The sequence below is a fragment of the Dipodomys merriami genome, unplaced genomic scaffold, assembly GCF_024711535.1.
Source record: "Dipodomys merriami isolate MVZ:Mamm:240054 unplaced genomic scaffold, mDipMer1.0.p SCAF_212, whole genome shotgun sequence".
NCBI classification, from domain to species: Eukaryota; Metazoa; Chordata; class Mammalia; order Rodentia; family Heteromyidae; genus Dipodomys; species Dipodomys merriami.
Window position 1 is genome coordinate 1,568,548 of NW_027203516.1, and position 26,967 is coordinate 1,595,514.

At 36.8% G+C, this 26,967-nt stretch overlaps 2 pseudogenes; both read right to left on the minus strand.

Annotated features, from left to right (window-relative positions):
- Nucleotides 1-7,884: 7,884 nt before the first annotated feature.
- Nucleotides 7,885-13,677, minus strand: LOC138834335 (periphilin-1 pseudogene; annotated as a pseudogene).
- Nucleotides 13,678-18,289: 4,612 nt separating this feature from the next.
- Nucleotides 18,290-19,049, minus strand: LOC138834339 (golgin subfamily A member 7 pseudogene; annotated as a pseudogene).
- Between the last annotated feature and the right edge of the window lie 7,918 nt (nucleotides 19,050-26,967).

Sequence of the window (26,967 nt, forward strand, 5' to 3'; positions counted from 1 at the left end):
TATCTTCTTTTAATCACCAGAAACCTGGAAGTGGTGCTGTACCTAAAGTGGTAGAGTGCTCAGCTGGAGCAGAAGAGTTGTGGGACAGTGCCCAAGATCAGAGTTCAAGCCCCATGGCCAACAAAAAAAATGTAAATATGACTTTAAGTTTCCCCAAAAGGAACTACGAAGTCAATAGTTATCTTCCCAAGAAGAAAAAAATAATTCCAAGATGATTTGGTGTACCTACTTTTGCTGAGTTATTGAAGTTATGGCTTCTTTGCTGGACATATTTTCTTCTTTTAAAAATTGTCAATTATTAGCTCTATAATAAACTTCTTCTAGTATTTTTTGGTTCAAAACAGAAATCTTATGTCACTTGGCTTTTTTACTTTCTCATTTCAAAGTCAACCCAGGCAGGAGAGTCTCTCAAATTCTTATCTGTAATTAAACACAAAAAAAGCCAGAAGTGGAGTTTTGGCTCAAGCAATGGAGTACTAGCTTTGGGGAAATTTGGACTAGGAAGACAATTGTTCAGGGACATGGTCCAGCATCTGAGTTCAAACCCCAGAACAAGCACAAACCAACCAACCAAACAAACAAATAAACAAGCAAAAAAACCTGCACATATTTCTTTGGGACCATCCTTAAAGCATTGGTTTGACAAGAGACTTCTTTTGCTGATCATACTCACTGGATCCTGCCTTTTTGGAATCCTTATTGGGATCGAGAACTCAGGCGCAGACTAGAGGAATGGATAACTGACTCCTGCAACAGGAAAATCATCTCAGGAGTGAAATATCCACACGTAAGTCACTTTAAAACGTCCATGTCTTTATTTCTTTACAGCTGATCACTTTTTTTTTTTGGTCCGGTCGGGGGGCCTGAACTCTGGGCCTGGACATTGTCCCTCAGCTCTTCAGCTCAAGGTTAGTGCTCTACCACTTGAGCCACAGTGCCACTTCCGGTTTTTTCTTTTTTTGCTTATATGGTGCTGAGGAATCAAACCCAGGGCCTCAGGCATGCAAAGCAAGCGTGCTACCACTGAGCCACCTTCCCAGCAGAAAACTTTTTAAACTAAGTTATTTCCTTTTTTCCTATGCTGGCCTTCAAATGGCACATTGTTTTTTTTTTAAACTCTCAACTATAATTTTACAGACATGTTTTATATGAGTAAATAACACACTCGAACAAGTCAGGGACAGAGTTTCCTTCAAGACATGGATTCTTTCCTTGTTCAGTACAAAGGAACACATAAATTAACTTGAATTTTGTCATTTCTCCATGTTCAATTCCTCTCTTGGCATCAGTTTCCACTTGCAGTAACAGTTGCTTCCACTTATTTCCAGTAACAATCTATGGTGCTGCTCGAGTTAAAATGAATGTTTTCTGGCTTCATTGAAATAGCGCAAAGACATCTTTGGACATGAGGTGACACGTGTTTCAGGGACAACTTTGCAAAGACAAAATATGGAATTTAAATGGCTTATAAAAACATTATCCATGTACATATGGCCATAGAAGATGATGTTAAGTGAAATGAACCCCAAGATAGGGACACAAACTACTGTATTTTACTTGCTCTAGTTTTTAATGTATCTAAAATGTACTATGTGATTTTTGGTTTGTCTTCTATGTTCTTCCCCCATGGTATAACCACTGTTTTTACTGGATTTAATGTAGGTGCACTGAATCTTGTATATACATTTTTCTAATGTGGGGAGGGGAAGGTAAATAACAAAATGGTGAAAGAAAGATACAGGATGGCCTATTGTAACAATGAGATGAACAAGACACTTTGTAGAAAATGAACTTTACAACTTGGGGAGGGGAGGGGGGATTTGAGTAGATGGAGATGGAAGGGATGCCACAGGAAAAACAAAAGAGAATGTAACAATTCTCAATAGGAAATGTACTCATTAACATACTCTAAGCCCTCTACAATATTTTGACAATAAAAACATGAAAGAAACCATTATCCAAGAGTACATTAAGTTCAAATTTCATAAGTTCTCTGTAACTTAAATTTAAATGGGAAGAAGATTCTCAGAATTTTTTTTGTGAGTTTCTGTGTTCTGCATTATTTCCCAAGTGTACATAAGTTAACAGTAGAAGAAACAATAGGAATAATAGGAGAAAGAAAAGTTCTGTGTTTAAGTATATTGGTTCAATATACTACAGAAAACTCTGCAAATAAGACAACTTTGAAACAATAAAGCCAATGCCAATATGTAGATCTATGGGAGTGACATACAGAAAGCATTAATACTAAGTGGAACATGAAGGATGAGGCCACTCTCTTTCACCTTTTGGCTCTAAATCATGGTTGCTAATCACACAAATTTGTAAAATTTAGAATGGAAGAATAGTTCTGGTTCCAAAGCAAGTTAGGTATAAGAGCATGTACTTATCTGGAAAAAAAAAGTCCATGTTGAGAGTGAGGGAATTATACTAGCAATGAACTAGTGGCTAAGATCTCATTTCTTTTTCTTTCTTGTTTTCTTTCTTTCTTTCTTTCTTTTTTCTTTCTTTCTTCCTTTCTTTCTTTCTTTCTTTCTTTCTTTCTTTCTTTCTTTCTTTCTTTCTTTCTTACTTCTTTCTTTCTTTTTGATGGTCGTGGCAGGGCTTGAACTGTGGGCGTGGGCAATGTCTCTCTGCTCTTCAGCTCAAGGCTAGAGCTCTACCACTTGACCCACAACGCCACTTCCAGTTTTCCGGTGGTTAATTGGAGATAAGTGCCTCAGAACCATTCTTTCTTACTCATGCTAGATTTGAATTGCAATCCTCAGATCTCAGCCTCCTGAGTAGCTAGAATTATAGGCATGAGCTCAAGTGATAAAATACTAGTCAATGAGCAAGATTGCTGAATAAGGTTGTTGAGGCTTTTGCATATATACTTACAAACATACACATACACACAGAGGTAATTATATATGCAAAAAAAACCTACACAAATAAAACAACTCTCGGAATGTGTAGAAAAGTTAAAGAAATATAAAATATATCCTGAGTAAAACTAGAACAAGTGATAATTTTTAATATTAGATCCTCAAGTGAAATTTCTTCAAAAAGCTTGAGAATATTACAAAGGTAGGAATCAGAGATAGTAAGAAGGTCAAGAAATCATTATTAAAGGGATTGGATCCATGGAAGAATGAATCAGAGACCCCTGCATGTGCATCTGAACATGTTCATATCCTGTGTTAAATGTTAGCACATCTTTGAAAATAGTACATAAACAGTTTGAGCAGTCAGAGAAGTTCAGAATTGTTAGTCTGTAGATTAAATAAACCAACAAACTATGACAAAGCAATGTGATACAAGCCTGGAATTCTAGCACTCAGACTAAGACACGAGATTAAAGAGTATAATTACATAGAGATAGCTTCCCTGGGCCAGATAGTATAATTTTATCTCCATGAAACACCAAACAAAAAGAAAGGGATACACAGTTGGAAGTTTGGGCTAATTTTTGTCAGTATGTTTTGAGAAGTCGTTTCCTATTGAAATGCAAGTCCCTTATAATCCTCAGTTGTGTTTTTAATGCTCTCTTCACTACAGAACATTCCTAGATGCAAAATGGCTCATGATTCCCAATGAAAACTTTGAAAAAGTAAGCATCCTGTTGGATTCCAAACAAATGATGAAGGATTACAAAAGTTTAAGCCTGGGGAAATAGCAAAGTTCATCTAATGTAGGACTTTGTAGACCTTGCTATATTAGAATATAGATTTAAAATAAATATTTTGTCTTTGTAATTTTGTATTCTATAGGATACTAAAAATTATTTTTAAGTAGAGGGTTTAATTGACAAATTCACAAATGATTCTGGAATTCTATTTGCTTAAAATTTTCTTTCAAGTGAGGTATAATTAGAACTTAGTTAATAGATAATGCATGTATAAAATGATACTGTGAATAATCTGGACAGAGTTGGCAACAAATGCATGAAATTAATTTATAAATTTAGAAAAAGCAATTTTTTGAAGCTTTGGTGTAACAAGGTATGAAGAGAGTAATTTTGTGACGTCTTGGTTCGTCTCTGTATTTGTAATATAGGAAGAAATTTCCTCAATTACGTGCCTCTGTATACAATGAGAAAAATGCCAGGATTGCGGTTTGTTTTTATTTTGTTTTTGTTTTTTGGTTTGTCCTCAGTCTTGAACACTGGAGCTGGCCACTCTCTCTGAGCTGGTTTGTGCTCAAGGCTTGTGCCCTACCACTCAACCTCAGTGCCACTTTTGTGTGGCTTTTTCTGAGCAGTTTGTTGGAGATAAGAATCTAAGGATCCTTCCTCCCTGGGTGGGCTTTGACCATAATCTTCTGATCTTAGCCTCCTGAATATCTATGATAGATAAAAATATAAATATAAATAATATTTGCAAGTGTTCGGATTTCAAGAATACCACTGGGGGGAAAATGTTGCAGCAAAGTTTAGTGTAGTGTTCTTTCCACATTAAGAAGGGCATCACATTAGCAGAAGTGTAGTATTTTTTTTGCAATAGTGATAAGCTGTTCATGATGGGAATTACGGGAATTTTAAGGTGCACCTTACAAGTTGGAAATTGTTGGGCTAGGTTGACTTTATGGCATAAAAGCTTGGGATTGATGGTCATAGAAAAAATAGCTTATTCTTGAGGAATTAATTATTACACATCGTAGTTTTATCCTCTACAAGAATGTGGCTATATTTTCTGTTGATTTCTCAAACCCCCATTGAAACTGCAGCTATTGCAGAATTAATTAACATGCAAATAAGTACTTTTTTGAATGTCTCTGTATGTCTGTGTACCAGAGACATTCAAAATTTGAATGTCAAAATTCTGGTTCAGAATTTGAAAATGAGTAGTTAGTATTTGTAATAATTTTGAAGAAGACATATATTCTGTCCTCTTAACAATTATTCAGTTTTAAAAGTTAGGAGTTTCCAGAGAATTAAACTGTTTTCGGTTTTACTATGTGACAATACTAAAATTTTGGGTTTTTTTCCCAAAATAATGGCAAATATATTGTGAAAATATTGTATAGTTGATAACGTTTAAGTTGATGACCCTCTGATGAAGAAGGGGGTAATTAATTCAAATTAGATGTCAAATAGTGTTCATTTTTTTAAAAAAAAGGTAATACACATAGCATAATATTTACTATAGCAATACAGTGAAATTATATATTTTTTATTTAAACTTGATTACTTTATTTTGTGTTTTTTAATTCACAAAAATCTTTACAATATCTATTTTTCCTGTTGGTCATGAAAGCTTTATGGTAAGACAATAAAAGTTTTGTCACATCATTTGGGCATTAATCAAAAACAACAATCTAAAAATAAGAGCATTTTGCAAAATATACTGTAGAACCCATCTGAATATATCTATCCTAAAATTAGACTTTAAAAGGCATCAAAAAGCAAAAACCAAATATGCTGTTAAACACTGACAAGCTTGTCAGAATGCTGCCAATGGCAAGCTATAACAGCTTTAAATGCTTGTGCCTGTACTGAAATATATGTTAGTAAACATCAAATAATTTCAATAAAGTGAATACTCCTCTGCCTAGGGTATTGTATCAAATTTTACTTGTAAAAAAATCTTGATTAAAGGAACTGAATTCTGGGAACAGAATATTTAAGGGAAAGAAAACACTGAGAGGATAAAATAAAATCAACATCAATGACGTCTTGATCTTTCTAAAGTGAGCAACACATCAATATTCACACTGAAGAATAGCAGATAATATATGGAACTTTTATGGGGCTTATAGTTTATAAATATTGGAAACATTAAGAAGTTAGATTTCAAAGAGGAAAATTAAGGTGGTCTTAGAAAACTTAAATGGCTTTCATCAAAGCTTGTAAAATGATATAACACATATTTTGAAGCACGCATCATAAGCTTCATTAAATTATTTATATTGCTATTTCCAGTTTCAATGTAAATTTTAGGTACTTTTAGATGAAGGCAACAATAAAGGGCATAGAAATAGGACAGAATTGAAGTGAGAACATGGTAGAAATGGAAAAAGAATGGCAGTATAATGCAATTGGGCAGTAATAACAAATATGATTGTTAAAATTTCTATATTAACTAATGCTACAAAGCCAGGAGCAAAGAAACATAGGTCTCATGGTTTCCCTTATTAGCAATATCTAGTATATGTATGAGTAAAGCTGAAAATGTCAGATAATGTGATGTCAGGAAAATGAACCCTTAGATATGTATTTTAATGGCTTTTTTCGTTCATGCATTTGTTTCTAACACATTTATAAGATTATCTCTTTGTTTCTTTGTATGTCCCTCCCCCACAGTATAACCCCTGCTTTCACTATATAACTTGTGGAGGAGCTGGGGAAAAACCAGTTGTTTAAGGATACAGGTGGACCTGTTGCAACAATGAGAATTACAAGTTGTCATGTCCAAAACGAGCTTTACAACGTCGGTGCGGGGTGGGGGGGCGGGAGGAAGGGGGGGAAGGAGAAGGATTTGGATTGGGGGGGAAGGGGGGAGGCTGGGAAGGGATGTGAAAGGTAAACAAAGAGGAGGCTGCAATGCTTGGTAAGAAATGTACGCATTATCCTGCCCATGTAATTGTAACCCCTCTGTACAGTATGTTCACAAATAAAATAAAAAAAATAAAAAAATTATTTTGGTTCAATGCACAGGACTACTGAAAATGGCCAGGAAATAAATGGAATATTCTAATGGTCCCTGTTAAATTCTTAACTAACTCATGATTTGGTTGGCTCACTCATGAAGGACTGTACACACACAGATTTCTTGCTAACTTACTAATTCTCCTTTGTTTCTTTAAGAACATTTTTGAAGATTAAGACATTTAAAAGTCAGCAGAACAGGTGCTGGGAAGGTGGCTCAGTGGTAGAGCAGTTGCCTTGCATGTCAGAGGCCCTGGGTTTGATTCCTCAGCACCACATAAGCAAAAAGAAAAAAGCAAGAATTGGCGCTGTCGCTCAAGTAGTAGAACACTAGCCTTGAGCTGAAGAGCTGAGGGACAGCGTCTACTCCCAGAGTTCAGGCCCCACAACCGGACCCCCCCTCCCCCCCAAAAAAAAGTCAGCAGAACAAAACACTCACATTATAGAGACTAATAAAAGAATAGTTTGAAAAATTGTTTAAACCAGTATGGGTCTATGAAAATGTTAAACTCCAATCTCCTATATTTGCTGAGTTTTTTCTGCAGAAAATTATTTCAGTAATTACATTTTTTATAATACTCATCGTCCACCTCAAATTGCTTTCTTTTATTCTTACTATATGATATTTAAGATTTGATCAGCTACAGTACTCCAAACATTCATGAATATTTTAAGAGAAAACACTGTTATTTATTTTGAGAAAAAATTTGAAGTTATGATTTAGAATTTTGAAAGTTGTTTTGTTGCTGAATGAAAACTGTTCTGAAAGCAAATATGCACTAAGATACCAGGGTACTGTTTATTTGAATGATATCATCAACTTGGTAAATGACTAACAAAAGAGTCAGCAAAAACAAAAATTCACAACTCAAAATGGTAGCAGTTTTTACATTGCGATCTCTGCTCCAAGAATGCAAAAGACTATCATTTTAAATGGAAAGATGTCTAGCTATAAATTACACTCAAATGACCAAACAAATCAGCATATGTTATGGAAGACAGTAGAATAGAGCAAGTTCAAAGGGGGAATATGGATTAAGTGACTTTATGTTTAGAAAAAAATTATAGCTAAAGTATCGTTCAAAGACTATTTTAGACCTTTGACTGAATTGGAAATATGGCCAAATAAAATATTGCTCTTCATCACAAAAGTCCCATACATTAAAGATTTACACAGTTCCACAGGTGGAGGAGGGAGGGTGGTTATATCTAGAAACATTTCTTTTAATGTTTATTATACCTAAACACTAATTCTTCTAAAAATGCTCTCCAAAATCTTGAGCAGAATTATCATACTCTGCAATTTAATGCTTCAATTCTTCAACACAACGCTCACCTATTTCATGTAAATTCTGCCTCAGTGTCAACTGTATTGACTGTTATAATGAAGGATCTTTTTCAATCAGCATTTTCACAACCATCCCGAAAGTTTCCCAGTGTTGCCGATAAACCTTTGATGAAGGAACTGCTGAAGAGCTTGAAGGTGAAGTGTCTCGTGATGTTTTCAGAGACTGAGTAGAGGGCTTGGGAGGTAGCTCAGTGGCAGAGCGCTTGCCTTGCATGCATGAGGCCCTGTGTTCTATTCCTCAGCACCATACAAGCAAAAAGTAAAAACCTGGAAGTGGTGCCGTGGCTCAAGTGGTAGAGTGCTAACCTTCAGCTGAAGAGCTGAAGTACAGCTCCCAGGCCCAGAGTTCAGGCACCACAACTATGCTGAGACTTGTAGAATGAATATGCTCTGCTCCGTCCTGGAGAGTAGCCCCTGCTGCTGAAACTGGAGCCAGATCTGTTGTGGAGAGTCCTTTTGACCTCCAGGTGACTCTGAAAAATGGATGCTCCCTTTTATGGGGAGAATGGTCCCTTGAAAAATGGGAAGAGTAGAAACTTTTCCTTCTAAAACCATCTCTTCTGTCCCTCATGGTGGCTGGAGAGTAGACAAGAAAGAGTGAAATTATATTTTATGTAGCTTGTTTCCCCCTCTTTTTTATTCTTTTCATTTTTTCTCTTTCTTTTTTGCATGCCTTAATTGCTGTTCTGTGCAGCCGCAGATATATAACCTTCATCCATTATCATATGTTATCCCCAATTGGGAACACACATAATCAAGAAATTTATTACTCTATTCACAAACTCTTAGGCTTAAATTCTTTAATAGCAGTATTATCTCTTTATACCTATATAATTTTCAAGTAACTAATTTTAAGGATTTTTATTTTTTAGTTTTTCATATTTCGTTTCTGTTCCTCCCCTCCTGTCATCCTACCTTTTCTTTTCTCAATAACATTTCTTTACATTTTCATGATTTTGAGTTTCACTTTTTAAATTTCAATTGTTCTTTTTCCATTTTTTCTTTTTTTCTAATCTCTCTCCTAACATTCTGTCCAATCCTTTTCCCTCCCTGAAGTTAGGACTTGATTAACTTCACTCTCCTTTTACCTTTCCACATACATCTAAACCTATTTCTCCCACATATTTCCCTAAACCTAATAATTTCTGGTTTGCCAAATTCTTCTCTGCTGTTCAAAGCCTATTAATCCATACTTGTTTGAATTGATTGTATCTGTTGAACTACAATTTATCTGCAGCCATTTTGACTGTGCAAATACAGGACTGTGGTTGATGCTTGCCTTAAAATACTATTCTAGCATACAATGTTACTTTCATACCAAACGGACAGAACAAGACAGAAAAACACAAGAAAAATGGCAAATCAGGGTATCTCAACTCCCATTCGTGATAATCAAGTGACAGAAGAGTTAATGAATAATCCAGAGGAGAGTTCCCAAAAAGCTCTACAAATACTACTGCTAAACATGGTGAATGAAATGATTGAAAACTTGAAAAAGACTCAGGATGAGCACGACAGGAAGAGAGAGGAGGCAAACCAAAGATCAATACAGGAATCTCATGAGCATGAGGAACTACTCAAAGAGTGATACAAGAATTGCATGAGCAGGTTGAGAACAGTTAATGAGAAATAAAGGAATTATGTGAGCAGGCTGAGAACAGTAAAAAAAAAAAGACAGGAATTGTGTGAACGTGAGAAAGCTAATCAAAGAGTTATACAGGAATTGTGAGAGGGGATGAGAATACACAAATATTTTCATGGAATCTATAAACAGACAGCTGAAAGAATTCAGGTAAATCACAAAGGGAATGCAGAATGGAGCCCAACAGCAGGAATGGGAGTTCAAGGAAACCATAACCAATCAACTAAGTGATTTTAGAATAAACACTGAGCACAAAATTAAGGAAATAAAGAAGTTCATACAAGATTGAAAACAAAGCTCCAACAAAGAATTTGAAGCCTTCAATGCCAACCAATTAGAAGGAAAAGAAAGAAAAATAAAACAAAGTAGAAAATCTTGACAGTAGGTTAGACCATGCAGAACATTGAATCTGAGGGAGTGAGAACAGCCAGGTTATTATAGAGAAGTAACATACAACTATCCAAGACAAATCCAAAAAATATGATACATCTATTCACCATTTGGAAGACACCATCTGAAGGCCTAATCTGAGGATAATGGGTGTGGAGTATCACATAGAGACAGAACTTAATGGTCTAGGAAATTTGGTTAATAGGATCCTAGAAGAGAATTTCCCAAACATGAAAAAAGATAGGCCTATTCAGATACAAGAAGCTTTTAGAACCCCAAATAGACCAGACAAGGATAGGATATCCCATCATGACATTATAATCCGCACGGGATCAGTTCAGACAAAGGAAAAGTTCCTTAAAGCTGTCAAGGAGTAAAAGTCAACCACTTAAAAAGGAAAACCAATTAGAATCACCTCATATATTGCAGCAAGACAATTAAAGCAAGAAGAGCATGCAATGATCAAGGCCATGCTCTAAAGACAACTATCAATCAAGAACAGTGTAACGAACTAAACTCTCCTTCATAACCAAAGGTGAAATAAAAACTGTCCATAGCAAAGAAAAACTGAAACAATATATCTTCACCAAGCCATCCCTATAAAAGATACTTAAAGATGCCTACACAGAGAAAATCAACAAGACCACAATAAAGGCCAAGAAACTGCACCCAAACTGAGAATCCAACAACCATAGGAAGAATCCAGCCACTGAAGCTCCCAAGAATGTGGATAACTTTTCAGGAACTCTCAAACACCTCTCATTCATAACTCTGGACTTAACTCTCCAATTAAGTGACATAGACTGTCTAGTTGGGTTAAAAAGCCAGATCCTTCTATCTGCTGCCTTCAGAAGTCAGAACTGTCCATTAAAAAAACACATTTTGAAAGTGAAACGCTGGAACAAAATCTACCAAGCAAATGGCACCCATAAACTGGTGGGAATTGCAATACTAATATCACATGAAAGAGACTTCAATTTAAATTTAGTGAGAATAGATAAAAAATGTCGCTGCATACTAATTAAGGGATAGCTCCTTCAGGAGGATATTACAATACTACATCTCTATTCAACAAACCACGGAGCACCCAAATTTATCCAAGAAACACTACATTCCCTCAATTTTCACATAGATCCAAAGACATTAATTGTTGGGAACTTTATCACACCCCTATCCCCACTTCATAGATCAAATTGGCAAAAACTCAACAGAGAAACCACAAATCTAAACAACTAGATTTAACAGACATCTACCTAATATTTCTCCCAGAAGTATCAGAATACACGTTTTTCTCAGCAGCACACAGAACATTTTCCAAAATAGACCACATTTTAGGTCCAAAGCAAACCTGTCCAAATTCAGAAATATTGAAGTTATACCTTACATTACTAAGAACACAAGGGAATAAATTTAGAACTCAACACCAAAAGCCACCAAAGAAAGTCCTGTAACATTTGGATGCTGAACAACACACTGTTGAATCACCAATTGGTCACGGAATAGATTAGAAAGAAATTCAAATGTTCGTGATGTTCAACAAAAATGAACATACAAATTACCAGCTCCTCTGGGACAAAGCAAAGGCAGTACTCAGAGGGAATTTTATATCTCTGAGTTCCTACAACAACAAATTGGAGAGAGCTGAAATAAAAAATTTAGACAGATTTGAATCTCCTTGAAAAAGAGCAGCAAGATAAACCCCAATCCAGTAGTCAGAAAAAAATCATTAAATTAAATCAGAATTAAACGAATTAGAATCTGACAAAAAACATACAAAGAATCAACATAACAAAGACTTGATTCTTCGATAATATTAACAAAATAGACAGAACTTTAGCAAAACTTAGAAAAAGAATAGAACACAGCTAAATAAATAAATTCAGAGATGAGAATGGAAACCACCACAGAAAGTACCAAGATTCAGAACACTATAAGGGAATACTTCTCAAAACTTCATGCTAATAATGTTGAGAACTTGGCAGAAATGGACCATTTCCTAGCAAATATTGACATGCTGAAACTAAACCAATATCAGTTGAACCATCTTAAAAGGTCCATATAAAGCATTGAAATAGAAACAACAATAAGAGAACTCCCATACAAGAAAAGCCCAGAATCAGATGGATTTACAGTGGAATTCCACAAGGCCTTCAAAGCAGAGCTCACACCAATACTCCTTCAAATCTTCAATGAAATTGAAAGAGAAATTTCACTACCGAACTCATTCTATGAAGCCATCATAACCCTCATCCCAAAACCAGGCAGGGACTCATCAACGAAAGAGAAGTATAGACCCATTTCTTTGATGAACATTGAAGCAAAAGTTCTCAACAAAATTTAGTCCAATGCACTTCAACTCTTCATCCAAATAATCATACATCATGGTCAAACAGGATTCATTTCAGGGATGCAAATCAATTAATATAATTCATTACATCAACAAGAGCAAGAATAAGAACCACATGGTTATCACAATAGATGCAGAATTAGCATTTAACAAGAACCAATACCCATTTTCGATGAAGGTTCTGGAAAAATTAGGAATCCAGGGAACCTGCCTCAATACAATAAAGGCTATATATGACAAACCTACAGCCAGCCTTATACTTAATGATGAAAAACTAAAGCCATTTCCTGTTAACTCAGAAATCAGACAAGGATGTGTAGTTTCTTTACTTATCTTCAATTTAGTATTAGAATACCTAGCTTCAGCAATAACACAAGATGCAAACATAAAAGGGATCCAAATGGGGAAAGATGAAGTAAAACTCTCCCTTTTTGCAGATGACATGATCTTGCATTTAAAGAATCCCACGGACTCCACTCTCAATTTAATCAAGTTGATTCAAAACTTTGGCAAAGTAGCAGGGTATAAAATTAACCCTCTAAAATCCATGGCTTTTCTGTATGCCAACAATAAGAAAAGCATGGCTGAAATCAGGAAAGCAACTCCATTGGTAATGGCGCTAGAAAAAATAAAATACCTAGTGAAGAGCTACAGTAACCCCATTTTAAGATTAACGCCACCAACCTGTAGCTGTGCTTCCCTCAGAATAACTTCAAAAGAGGAACAGTTCTCAAAAAACCGCAGGTTGCCACCAACCCTTCCTATCCTTAAGGAAAAGAACAGTTGACTAATTGTTCCATCAGAAAAAGGGTAGTGCCATCAGGGTGGACTTAAACCCCCTGAACTTGTGAACTTGCTTGTGAGGAAACCCCCTGAAATTGTGAACTTGCTTGTGTGAAGACCACCTAACCTTGATTATTTGATACTATAAAAGTGTTGTTAATTTTGTGCTCAGGGCCTCTTAGCATCACTGGTTATCTAGTGTTCAGAGAACCAAGCTCGAGCTTGCAATAAACAACTCTTTGCTGTTTGCATTGATCATGGTCTATGGTGGTCTGTTAGGGGGCATCCAAAATATGGGCACTTCTTCTGGGGGCTCATCCGTGATGCCCCCCATAAACTCACCCAGACCCCAAAGCATGGAGTCGTGAAAAACCCGACAAGTAAGTGGAGTCATTACCGTTCTCTATTTTTGGTCGCCTGCAGATTCTGTATCTGTAATTCTGGTTTCCTGCGGGATCTGTATTCTGGTTGGCAAAGAGTCTTGTAGGACATGCTATAGGACTGCCACGGGGTCTGTGGGAGAATTCCCCAGTCCCCATCTGGGTGAATTGCTGTTTAGTGCATCATTTTTGTGGAAATTTTCCATCTGTAGCCTGGCACTTTCATGCGGGAATTTTTTGGAGAATATTCCATCTAAGTCTGGCACTTTCTGGTTGGCAAATTACAATGCTCAGCATGTGTCTTTTTCTTTAGTTGTGTCTTTCTGTTGAGTGTTTTGCTTGTCGTTCTGATTGGGCACCTTCAATTTATCAACCATATTCAGGATGAAACTGTCACTGACTACCTGCAAGTGGCCCCAGCAAGATTTTAGCCTCAGGCCTTGGCCCACGGAGGTCTGAGCATGTGGGAGAACCTGTCAGTCTGAAGGGATGGCCACTAGAGACTTCTTTCCCTTGCTCCAGGATGACTGGGAATTCTTCTCCTCTTTGGAAGGCCCCTGTGTCACGTTTGCAGGAATCTAAATGAAAAATCCTCCGGAGGTGAGTAGAGGGGATTCAAATCCCCTGGTAAATGGAATTGAGTCCCACTTGTGAATAATGGTGAGATGTCACCCCATTCACTCAGACCTGATTTTGTCTTTGTGGCCACTTGTCTGTCTTGTTTATTTTGGTGTGGTTTCTGTTCTGTTTTCTGAGGTGGGGAAGTTCTTGGTGAAGGTGGCCAGCTCACTCACCAGACTCTGGATTCAGCTTGCTGAGTGAGAATTGTGAAGAGTTCTGATAGGTATGAACTGGGGGCCCATTCGTCCCCAACCCAGCCTTTGGTTGTTGTCTAGTTCTGTTTTAGAATTGGTACCAGTTTTAAGTGTGGACACGTGGTTTTTGTGTTTATTTGTGTTTTTGTTATTAATTTGAACATTTCTGGGGGAATAAAAGTTCCAGCCCCTAGCTGGGCTCAGTCACAGACGTGCTATGCCCCCTTCCTATGAGGCGTGGAAGGTTGGTTCCCTTGACACCTCAGGCCATATTTTCTCCTTGTGGAGTCTGCAAGTGGGGAGGGTGTGGAAGGCTGTGTGCCTGGTTTGGACTTTTCAGCTAGTCCTGACAATGTAAAAATTTGAAAATTGCTCTTGTCTAAAATTGGATAAAAAAAAATCAGGCCAGTTTAGTTTCAGGCAACCCCCTCCCCCAGCCTTCCTCCAACAGAAGGGATTAAAAAGATCCATTGGTCAATTGCCTTGCTAAAAAGCATGCTCTGGGAAAATGAAGCTCAACAAAGGTACTTAGTTTTAAAGAAAAATTGTCTTATATTTTTGTTTAAAAATTTAAAAATGTACATACAACTGATTTTGATTTTTGTGCACTTTAACATCTGTGTGAGTGTTTTGTAGGTGTTTGTGAACATGTTCAAGATAAAAATTTTCAGCATGCTGTAACAATTAGGTGAGATAAAATTTCAAATGTAAAAGTTTATGAGGTTTGGACATTACCAAAATTTTAAATAACTTTTACATTGTTTTAAATGGCTTTTCAGAAATTCTTTAACTTAAAAATTAGAAAATCTGGTATTTAAAAACCTAATATTTTAAAATGCATTGGCTGTTTGGGATTTAGTTCCCATGGCAAAAATTTGGGGATAAATACAAAAATTAAAATATAAAGCTTAGTTTTACACTGTCAAAAAAGGTTACCTGTTCTGTCTGTCTAAAACTGTATTTTATTTATGAACCAAGAAAAGGAAAAAGAAAAGAAAAGGGAAAAACTTAGAAGCCAACAGAAGATCTACCTTTAGGGAAGAGGGTAAGCCGGTAGAAGTTCAGTTCAGCTGGTCATGCATGGTGGGACAGACCCTCGGGGGAGTCCACAGATGGTGGGACAGGTCCTGGTAGGAGTCCATGCATGGCAAAAGATGGAAACTTATCACAAATTCAGTGCATCTAACCCTATAGAGTCAGATTGGGTGCGTGCCTATTCCATAGGAGATGCCGAGTGGCCCATCTTTGTTCTGTCCTTATTCCCTGCATATAGACTTTGAAAACATGATGATAAAAATTACTTATGTGGTGATCTGATTTGTATTGTTAAAACTGCCCCTTGGATGTGTTAAAATTAAATTTAATAAGGCCTTAAAAAGAGGACTAAAAAAGTTCATTTGTATAATGTGACTTGCTTTTAATGATGTTCTACAATTAGGATGCTTTTAAAAGTTATAAAGGTTAAGCCTAGCTTCTTGGTACAGTGACAGTAATTGTAATTCTTTCATTAAGGAAAAATTCTTATGTGAGTTTAAAAGTTTTTAATGTGTATCTGTTTTAAAACAAGCAGATAAGAGACAATGAGTGACACTTCGCCTTAAGATTTTAATGGATCTTTTCAAAACGCAAATAAAAACTGAATTATAAAATATTAAAAGAGAATAATAAGAAGCTTAAAATTAGGAATGGATTTTGGTATATAAAGTTTAAAAGTAAAATTGTTCTTAACATTTGCCTCAAATTGAACAAAAATTTAGGATTACCAAAATAATTGCTATTCAGGTTTGTTCTTATAGGTTTTTTTTTAATAGTTTCCAGCAAGCCCAGAGCAAAGCACAGAGGATTCTTACAAATTTCTAAGATGTAAGTTTGGCTCTTAATAAGTTTTAGGTAAGAGCATGCTTAAAAGCTACTTCTATGTTGACGACCTTATTGCTTTTAATTGGAGTAAAGTGGCCTTTTATGAGACTCATAGATCTGCAAACTGGTTCAAAGCCAGCCCAGACAGAAAAAGGTCCCTGTGAGAGTGTCACCTCTACTCAGCCAGCAGAGTGCTGAATGTGTAAGCAGAGTTGCTTTGGGACTCAAAGTGGCAGAATGTTAGCCTTCAGCTGGAGAGCTGAGGAACAGCACTCAGGCCCCAAGTTCCAAGTCCAGCAACCAGCTAAGGGACATGCCAATAAGGCATTTTTCCAAGCATGCAGAAGACATTCCTGGGACAAAAACAATGGTGGAGCTTCCAGAGGCAGTAAGCCACTGATTGGATGTGAGAAATGTCAGATCATAGAGTCATTTGTGCACGGCTCTTCAAAAACTACTGAGCCAGGAGATCATGGGAAGATAGGTTGTAAGCATGCCTAATGTTCATGACTGCCTTGTAAGGGCCAGGAACTTGTCAGTCATCAATGATAGTAGTAAAAAGCTAGGGTTGTAAAATGTGGGGGATAGTTTAAATCCCAACCCAAGTATGTGCCAAAAGCCTTAATTGGCAGTAATTGAGGTGACACCAGCTACATAATATTCATCTGCTCAGAAAACGTTTTTAAACCTGAGATTGTGTTTCTATTAGCATCTGTCTGAGGACCTGCACAGGTAACTTAAGCATTGTTAGGTTCACTAGAGATCACATTCCTAAGCCATCTAAAAAGATGCTTTTACAAACTAGAGTGCTAAACAAGCTACACTGCTGTAGCCGGAGACTGCTGTAGCTTTAGAACAGGTTTTTGCATTTGTCAAAATTTAAAATATTGTTCTTAATGATATCTAACCCTGGTAACCTCTTTGTAAAATAGGCTAAGGTTATGTGTTCCTGCCTAGGTAGGATCAACGCCCAAAAAGTCAGCTTGAAGAAGTTATAGAATATAGACCTTTGCCCATCAATCCCTTTCTTTTGTTTGTTTAAGAAAAGTTTTACTAATATGTTAATATTTCAGCAAAGTTGAAGTTATTGCAATAGGTTTAAAAGGCAGACACACTATTACAGGCTATAAAGTAATGAATAAGTTTTATACAATTAAATATTACAGACAGATGGGATATATTAACTACCAGACAGAAATTAAATTTGTAAGACTAAATCTAGTATTAGCACCTACAATATCTCTGCAAGTTGGAACTTTTTAACTACTTCATTCTCTAATATATTCCTTAATTTTCTCCCAAAACAGTGCTCTCAAATCCTGAAAGAAAAGGAGAACATAAGAAACTCCAATACTAAGAACGTATAGACAAAAGAACTAGAAATCTCGACTGAAGTCTTGAGAGTTCCACATGGGTCACTTAGCTCACTTTATTTGAACCAAACCTAACATTTCTGTGTACTGAATACTGTATATGAGGAGAATATGTATCAGAAAGTGTGTCCGTATGATTAAAAATTAGCAATATACAGTATTATTCCTATCAAACTTTTTCTTAAAAGTTATCTTTATAACAAAACTATATTTAAAGTATTATTACACTGTGTATTACAAATTCAGGAAAAGAGCAGGGACATTTATGTGTTTGACAATTTAGCATCCACTTCATTGTGCTTATTTGTGTAAATGAACAAGCAACACAAACCACATCTTCCCACACTCAAAGGTAATGCAAATCAACCTAAGTCACCCAAGAAAAGAATGAACATTGCATTAAATACTGATTTTATGAGCAAAAATTGCTGTAATAAAACAAATAACATTATACTCCTTTTTTCATTGAGCTTCGGCTTGAGAAACTGAACAGCAGAAATAAATCTTAAGATTTGAAACATGGCAGAAATGATAGTTCTCTGAAATCTGGGAGATGCATTGGCAAAACCACAGACATAATACACCCCTTACCTAGAGAAAAGCTTTTTATTAATCAGAATTTTGGCTAAGATTTGACTTCTTGAAGTATAAAGCTACCAGGTAAACTGGCTCAAGGAATGAAGAGAACCAATGGCAATTTCTTACCTGGTGGCAGGTAAGAAACAAACTTTGTATTAGGCCCTCTAACTGCATACTTTATTTAATGACTGAATTTTAAAAAGTGAAATGCTTCATTGTATTTTCTCAGAAGCTAATCAAAAGATGACAAGTCCTACACAATTTGGAGACACAAAGTGGATGCTGAGTGACTAGAAGTCACATCAGGTGTGGAATTTTAGAAAGTTAGTCCTCGGCATAAATGGCACCATGGCTCTGGCAGCAGATACAAAGGATTGATGCTCTGGAGAGGAGGTAGGGACACTCTGCGATTGACCCATGGACAGATGAGGGTTCCAGCTGCAGGTGGGATCTTTAATTCTATGGCTTATCTTCCACTGCTCAAACCTCTGTCTTCATAAATGGTAATTTCAATAACTCGAAGTCCTCTCTCAATGGGATCTGTCAGGAGGAGGCCTTGGGGAGCATATATCTTCTCATTCTGTTCTTGAATATATTTGGAGACTTTCTTCAGAACCTTCTCATAATGGGTTTCCATGCACAAGAAGATGGTATATGCTGTTAAACAAGCCAAACAGCCTTCAAGATATGACTGGCCCCCAAGCTTCTCTGCTTCTGCGTAAAGATTATTTAGAGTTCGAACTGTTTCTTCAAATTGCTGCCTACCAATCCTGTTCTCCAACTCTGTGGGAAACTTGGTCTGGAACTGACAGCGTGTGCCACTGCTGTAGTCGCGCTGAATGAATACCTTCCTGGACACCGGCGCCTGCTGCGGCCTCATGGCGAGGACAGGACCCGCCGCCCTGCCTCCTAGGCCCTCCAGCTGCTGTTGCGCTGGGCCCCATCAATCCTTTTTTTAAGATCAAGAGTCCAGAGTAAGTTTTGGAAAAACGAGGCAAAATAGATAAAATAATTATTTTTTTTAAAAAAATAGGCATAAAGAATAGTGTTAACAGGTGTGCAAGTGTTCAGACTGCATCTGTTGGAGATGGTTACAAGATTAAGCCTTTTGTGTTTGTTTAAAAATATATATGGTTAGTAAAAAATGTCATTTTGGTAAATTATCCTGGGCTATTGTCTAAAAGGTCTTAAAATCCAACAGGGCCAAAGCCTGCCAAGTCTATGCAATGTATCCTTAACCAGTCTGTGTAGGAAATTGCAGCCCAGCATGAGCTGTGACAGTCCCTTGGAGCCACTGAGAGACCTGCTACTGCAGCTGCACACCCTAAAGGGTAAAGTTTGAAGACCAGCTGACAGTCACCTGGAAGAAATCTATATCGTCACTCAGACCACCTCCACCATGGAAAAGTAGTCTGAACTCCTTCTGGGTTCAATCACCTGAGACTCAACCCGGTTAAAAGCTGCTAAAACTAAGATCTTGTGGGACATTATTTTGGGTGATATCCAAAAACCCTCTCTATTCCCAAAGTAGATATTGGGAGAAAGGATATCACTGGCTTGCTTGCCATAGGCACTTCAGTGCATAGTCACTGGAAATCTACTCTATAGTCACAGACTAGTTTGGCTCTGGTATGGTAATAATCTGAGTGTGTTATCAATGCAGGTATTAAAAGGATAAGACACAGCTCTGCTCTTAGCATTAAAATCTAGCAAAATTCTCCATCTCAGTGGTGTTTTGAGGCTGTTCTGAGATAACTTGGTCCCACAAGCAAGAGGAAAAAATGGACAGTTTTACACTCTAGACACAAAGAAGCTCGAGGAATTGTAAAGAAGAGGAGGGTAGTAAAGGAAGCCTTGGGGGAAAAATTGGGAAAAAATGGTATCCTTTGGATAAAAAATAAATTAAAAAGTACGTCTTAAAATGTTAAAAAAATATAAGGACCTTTGGTACCGTTATTTTTTACTCACAATTGGACCTTGTAAAAAAAAAGAGATCAGTGCAGTCCATTTCTTAGTTCTGAGATCCCAATACCAAACTGTAAATATAAAAGACTGTGCCAATTAGGAGACCATGATTGGTTCCCAATGCTCTAGAAAAGGATGGAATGAAGAGCTACAGAAACTGCATTTTAAGATTAAGCCAACAACCTGTAGCTGTGCTGCCCTCAGAATAACCTCAAAAGAGGAACAGTTCTAAAAAAACCGCAGGTTGCCACCAACCCTGCCCACCCTTAAGGAACAGAGCAGTTGCCTAAGTGTTCCATCAGAAAAAGGGATGTGCCATCAGGGTGAACTTAAGCCCCCTGAAAATGTGAACTTGCTTGTTTGGAAACCCCCTGAACTTGTTAACTCGCTTGTGTGAAACTCCCTAAACTTGATTGTTTGATACTATAAAAGCTGTGCTAATTTTTAATTTTGTACTCAGGAACTCTTAGCGTCACCGGTTACCGAGTGTGCAGAGAACCAAGCTCGAACTTGCAATAAACGACTCTTTGATGTTTGCATTGATCGTGGTCTCTGGTAGTCTGCGAGGGGGCATCTGAGATCTGGGCACTTCACCTAGGAATTAACTTAACCACAGAATTGAAGGATCACTATGATGAAAAATTTAAAAACCTGAAAAAGGAAATTAAAACAGAATTTAGGAAGTGGAAAAACCTCCCATGATCCTGGGATTAGAAGGATCAACTTTGTGAAAATGGCAATACTTTCAAAAGCCATCTACAAATTCAATACGATACCTATGAATATTCCAGGCTTATTATTCAAGGAAATAGAAGAGTCAATCCAAAAATTCATATGGAACAATTAAAGACCCCGAACAGCAAAACTGATGTTTAACAGAAAGAACTGTGTTGGAGGAATATCAATAACAAATTTCAAACTCTACTAAAAAGCCATATTAAACAAAACAGCTTAGTAGTGGCACAAGAACAGACCTCAGGACAAATGGAATAGAACTGAAAACCCAGAAATGGACCCACAGCCCTATAGCCATCTAATCTTCGATAAGGGAGCTAAAAATTAGGATGGAAGAAAGACAGCCTCTTCAATAAATGGTGCTGGCAAAATTGGTTAACAACTTGTAGATAATAAAACCTATATCCTTCGATATCACCCTTCACCAGAATCAACTCCCAATGGATAAAAAACCTCAGAGTCAAAGGAGACACTCTGCATCAATGTACATCAATGAGATTGGTCTATTGTTCTCTTTCTTTGATTAGTCCCTTCCAGGTTTTGGGATGAGGGTTATGATGGTTTCATAGAATGTGTTTCATAGTGAACTTTCTCTTTCAATTGCATTGAAGAGTTGGAGGAGTATTGGTGCGAGCTCTGCTTTGAAGGCCTTGTAGAATTCCGCTGTAAAATCATCCGGTCCTGGACATTTCTTAGCTTAGAGGTCTCTTATTGCTGTTTCTATTTCAAAGCTTGGTATGGGCCTGTTAAGCTGATTTAACTCATCTTGGTTTAGTTTTGGCATGTCAATATTTGCTAGAAAAAGGTCCATTTCTGTCGAGTTCTCAAACTTATGAGCATAAAGTTTTGAGAAGTATTCCCTTATAGTGTTCTGAATCTTGGTTGTTTGCGTGGTGATGTTTCCATTTTCATCTCTGAGTTTATTAATTTCGGTATGTTCTCTACTTTTTCTGATAAGATTTGCTAAGGGTCTGTAAATTTTGTTAATTTTTTCGAAGAACCAACTCTTTGTTTTGTTGATTCTTTCTATAGTTTTTTGGATTGAAATTCGTTTAATTCTGATTTAATATTAATTATTTCTTTCTGTCTACGGTATTGGGATTTATCTTGCTGCTCTTTTTCAAGGAGGTTCAGATGTCTCATTAAATTGTTGGTTTCAGATCTCTCCAATTTGTTGATGTAGGAGCTCAGAGCTATAAACTTGCCTCTGAGTATTGCCTTTGCTGTGTCCCAGAGGAGCTCGTAATTTGTGTGCTCATTTTGGTTGAATAGCATGAATATTTGAATTTCCTTTCTAATCTCTTCCATGACCCACTCGTGATTCAGCAGTGTGTTGTTCAGCCTCCATGTGTTACTGGACTTTCTTTGGTGGCTTTTGGTGTTGAGTTCTAATTTTATTCCCTTGTGGTCAGAGAGAATGCAAGGTATAACTTCAATGTTTCTGAATTTGGACAAGTTTGCTTTGTGGCCTAAAATGTGGTCTGATTTAGAAAATGTTCCATGTGCTGCTTAGAAGAACATGTATTCTGATTCTGCTGGGTGAAATATTCGGTAGATGTCTGTTAAATCTAGTTGATCTATGCAGTTGTTTAGATCTGCAGGTTCTCTTTTGAGTTTTTGCCGAGTTGATCTATCTAGTGGGGAGAGTGGTGTGTTAAAATACCCAACAATTAATGTCTTTGGATCTATGTGGGATTTTAGGGAAAATATTGTTTCTTGGATAAATTTGGGTGCTACATTGTTTGGCGAATAGATATTTAGAATTGTAATATCCTCCTGAAAGAAAGATCCCTTAATTAGTATGCAGCAACCTTCTTTATCTTTTCTCATGAGTTTTAGTTTGAAGTCTATTTTATCTGATATTAGGATTGCAACTCCTGCCTATTTATGGGGGCTGTTTGCTTGGTAGATTTTGCTCCAGCCCTTAACATTGTAAATGTGTTTGTTCTAACGGGCAAGATGTGACTCCTGAAGCATCTGCATGGCAAAGGATATAGCTAGCAAGATCAATAGAAAACCCATGGATTGGGAGAAGATCTTCACTAGCCATACAATGGTCAACGGTCTCATATGTAAAATATACTTGGAACTCAAAAAATTAAATCCCACAACAACAACAAATCCTCAAAGGAACAACTGTCCAATTAATAAGTGGGCTAAAGAATTAAAGAGACACTTCTCTGAAGAATAAAGGAGGATGGCCAATAGACACATGAAGAAATGTTCACTTTCCCAAGCCATAAAGGAAGTGCAAATCAAAACAACAAGGAGATACCACCTCATTCCAGTTAGAATGGCTAAAATCAAGAACTCTAATAACAACAGATGATGGAGGGGATGTGGGCTGAAGGGATCTTTACTGCATTGTTGGTGGGAGTGTAAATTTGTTCAACCACTTTGGAAAGTATCATGGAGGTTCCTCAAAAGACTACACATAGAGCTCCCCTATGACCCAGCAATCCCATATTTGGGCATTTACCCAAATGATCACAAACAAGACCACACTAAAGCTAGGAGTACAACTGTGTTTATTGCAGAATTATTTACCATAGCTAAGATACGGAACCAACCCAGATGCCCCTCAGTAGATGAACTGTCAAGAAAATGTGGTATATATACACAATGAAATTCTATGCCTCCATCAGAAAGAATGGCATTGCCACATTTTTTAGGAAGTGGAAAGACTTGTAAAAATTATATTGAGTGAAGTAATCCAGGCCCAAAGAGACATAGTTCTCATGGTTCCTCTTATTTGCAATAACTAGTATATTTCTGAGAGAAGCAGAAAAGTTCAGATAAATTAATTTTAGGCTAAATAAACCCCAAGCTAAGGATTCAAATGTTTTTTCTTCCTTGTGATTATTTCTAACATATATATAAGATGATTTTTTTTGTTGCTTTGTACATCCCTACCGCACGGTATAACCCCTGTTCTCCCTGTATTTGATGTTGGTATATTTTGTGGATGGGAAGTGAAAAGGAAAATTGTTTAAATAGGGATACAGGGGTACCAATTGCAACAATGAGATGTACAAGATATTATGTCGAAAAATGAACCTAACAACTTTGACTGAGGGGCGGGGGGGGTGGGTGAGGGTGGTGGGGGCGGGCGTGGAGGTGTGTCGTGAGGGAGGGTGCGATGGGAAGGGATGGAAAGGGGAAACAATGGAGGAGGCAACAATTCTTGATAAGAAATGTACTCCTGGTCTGGAAAGGTTACTCATTGGTAGAGTGTTTGCCTTGAATGCATGAGGCCCTTGGTTAGATTCATCAGCACCATATAAGCAAAAAGAAAAAAGCGGGAAGTGGCACTGTGGCTCAATTGGTAGAGCATTAGCCTTGAGCTGAAGGGTTGAGGGACAGCACCCAGGCCCATAGTTCAGGCCCCATGCCCGGACACCCCCCCCCAAAAAAAAAGGAATGTATTTATTACCTTGTCCATGTAATTGTATACCCTCTCTGCACTGTTTCCACAATTTAAAAAAGGCATAATCTTTAACTTCCAAGTTAAAAAGAGACCAATAGCATACCCCCACTTAATTTAGGTTCTTGAAAAAATATTTACTTGGCTTTTTCCCACTTTAATGCTCCAAAATAAATGAAAATTTTAAGAAAATTAATGTGATTGTCATTACTTCAATCAGAACACTAACTGTGAGGTGCCCTCTTTTTCTCACTTTGCTCTTGGAAAATACTCCTTAAATTGATGATATGTGGTTGATTTGAGAGTCAGAGTTAGGGGCTTCTACTTGTATGATTATCCCAGAATGGTTTAAAGTAGTTTTTTTTCCTATTTTATCGAACTACACTGCCTGGCTGTACTTTGAACACACCCTCACACCTGAGCACATTATTTGAAATTGCACTTCAGCATTTCCTTGGCACATTCTTCTTTATTCCTTTTTCTTCTTTTCCACGTTCGTTCTGAGTTCACAGTTGCTCTATTTCCATTTCATCTGTACAAACTGCTAAGAACATTTTTCAGGTACCACTTCTTATATGCACATGCCCAGTCTATGTAAGTAGGTACTTTCTCCATGTTAAACAACAGGGTCATACTCACTATCTGAAGGGGAAAGTTCAACAGTATAACCCTATGCCCACATTAGCGGGTGTAGAATTTAAAGCATTTGGAGACAAACAGGCATATTATAATTGAAAGGCTCCTTAGGGACATTTTCTTGGAGCACATTAGATTACCCAGGAGAACTATAAATATCCACAAAGTTTGGAGCTAATTAGTAAGTATCCAAATTAACACTAGATCCTGAATGCTGTGTTAATACAAGTCACCATTGTATTTTTGTTGCATTAGAATTCTTCCCTACTTGCCAATGTATATGAGAAAATGAAAGAAAGGCATTACAGCAAAATGCCTTATCTTTTTAGGCATTTAATCCTAGTAGTGAGGGTACTGTCTGAACTCTTCCATTCAATAAAAGTTTGAAATTTATAAGTGCACTTCCTACATATAAGAATTTGTGGGAAGTAGTGCTGTGGCTCAAGTGTTAGAGCACTCGCCTTGGGCTGTAGAGCACAGGGACAGCGCCAGGCCCAGAGTTCAAGCCCTACGATCGACAAAAAAAAAAAAAAAAAGAATTTGTGGCAGGTTGATTGGCATGGTTATTTCAGAATGGAAATATCCCTGAAAAGAACTAGATTGAAATACAGTATTTGGCAATTATGATGACTCAATGGCTAAAGAAGAATCAATTTGAGGTGTCTTGAGTAACATCAGTAAAGCTGTATTTTCAACCTAATATTTGGTGTTACTTGTCCTACATTTTTAATGGATAGTCTGATAACATACCTAAACATATCTAAAGATATTTCAATGAAATCCCAAACTGATGTGGATACATGGGTAACTCATTGAAACTGTAGGACAAATGAGTCCTGTCTGTGTTTTAGTTCAATCTATAATCTCCTGGCTAAACAAAGGCTTCAGAACTATTAACAGAATACATCTAATTAAAGTTCATGACAGTTAGATCTGTATAATTCTTCTAAGGATAGGATAAAAGCACTTGTTCCCAACATTTAAAATCAACAGGATCTCTTGAATTCCTGGATCCAGAATTTTATGGCTTCAAATTCATATCTCAAAATTTCATCAATATGACATATCTCTATCATTTTACCCAAACTCTGTTCTTATTGAACTTGTCTATGCCCTTTTAATTTTCAAATCCAAATAGCATATTTCCTTCAATACCTCTGTAAGAGTTTTGACCTTTTCTTCTGGAAAATTCTTTCCTTTCTTTACTTGTGTAAATCTGTGTTTATTACTTTCTTGTTTCCTTCTTTATCTCTTTCTTCCAATCTTGTCCACACTGGTGCTCATATTGCTCGCACTTGTGTCAGAACTTTCCTTTTCCTCTTCCCTTTAATAATGCCCCCGATTTTATTATTCTTTTTCATATTCATGGTCATGAATATTTTGATGATGTCTAAACAGACCTATCTTTGCATCAGTTTAATATAAACTCAGAACTCTCAGTGAGTTTTTTCCCCTAAATCTATCATTTCCTCCTGTAATCTTTATCACCAAGAATATCACTAACACAGTTGCCAGGCCATAGCTGTAGAACACTTTAGATTTATTCTTACCCATCTACTCCCTCCCATTAGATAAGATGAATGATAAAGATTTTCTCAGTTTCTATCACTAATATGATTTCTATGTAATCCTTTTTATACCACTGACACCAGCCTGTTTCATGTAATCATCACTGGTCACCTAATATTAAACAAACTTTAACAAGTATGTTTTTTCCCCATAGTTTTTTTTTCATACTGGTCCTCTCCACTACCAAATTACTACTCCTTATAAGCACACAGAGTGAAGAGCTCAGACACAAATTCTAGTATCATTATTTATTCATTACATTGACTGTTGGCCTTACATTTCTCATCTGTAAATGGATGTAATCTACCAGAAATATTGAAGAATATATTTATTGAGTTCTAGAGCAAGAAAAAAGAAAATTGAAGAGTCCTTACATTTTCCACCTTAGCTTACAAATAAGAAAAGAGTCAAATCCAGTTTGTTGGTATAAAATCTCAAAGTTTTTCTTGCAGAAATAAAAATAAATTTTACCTCCTGGCTCTAAGGCTTGTGT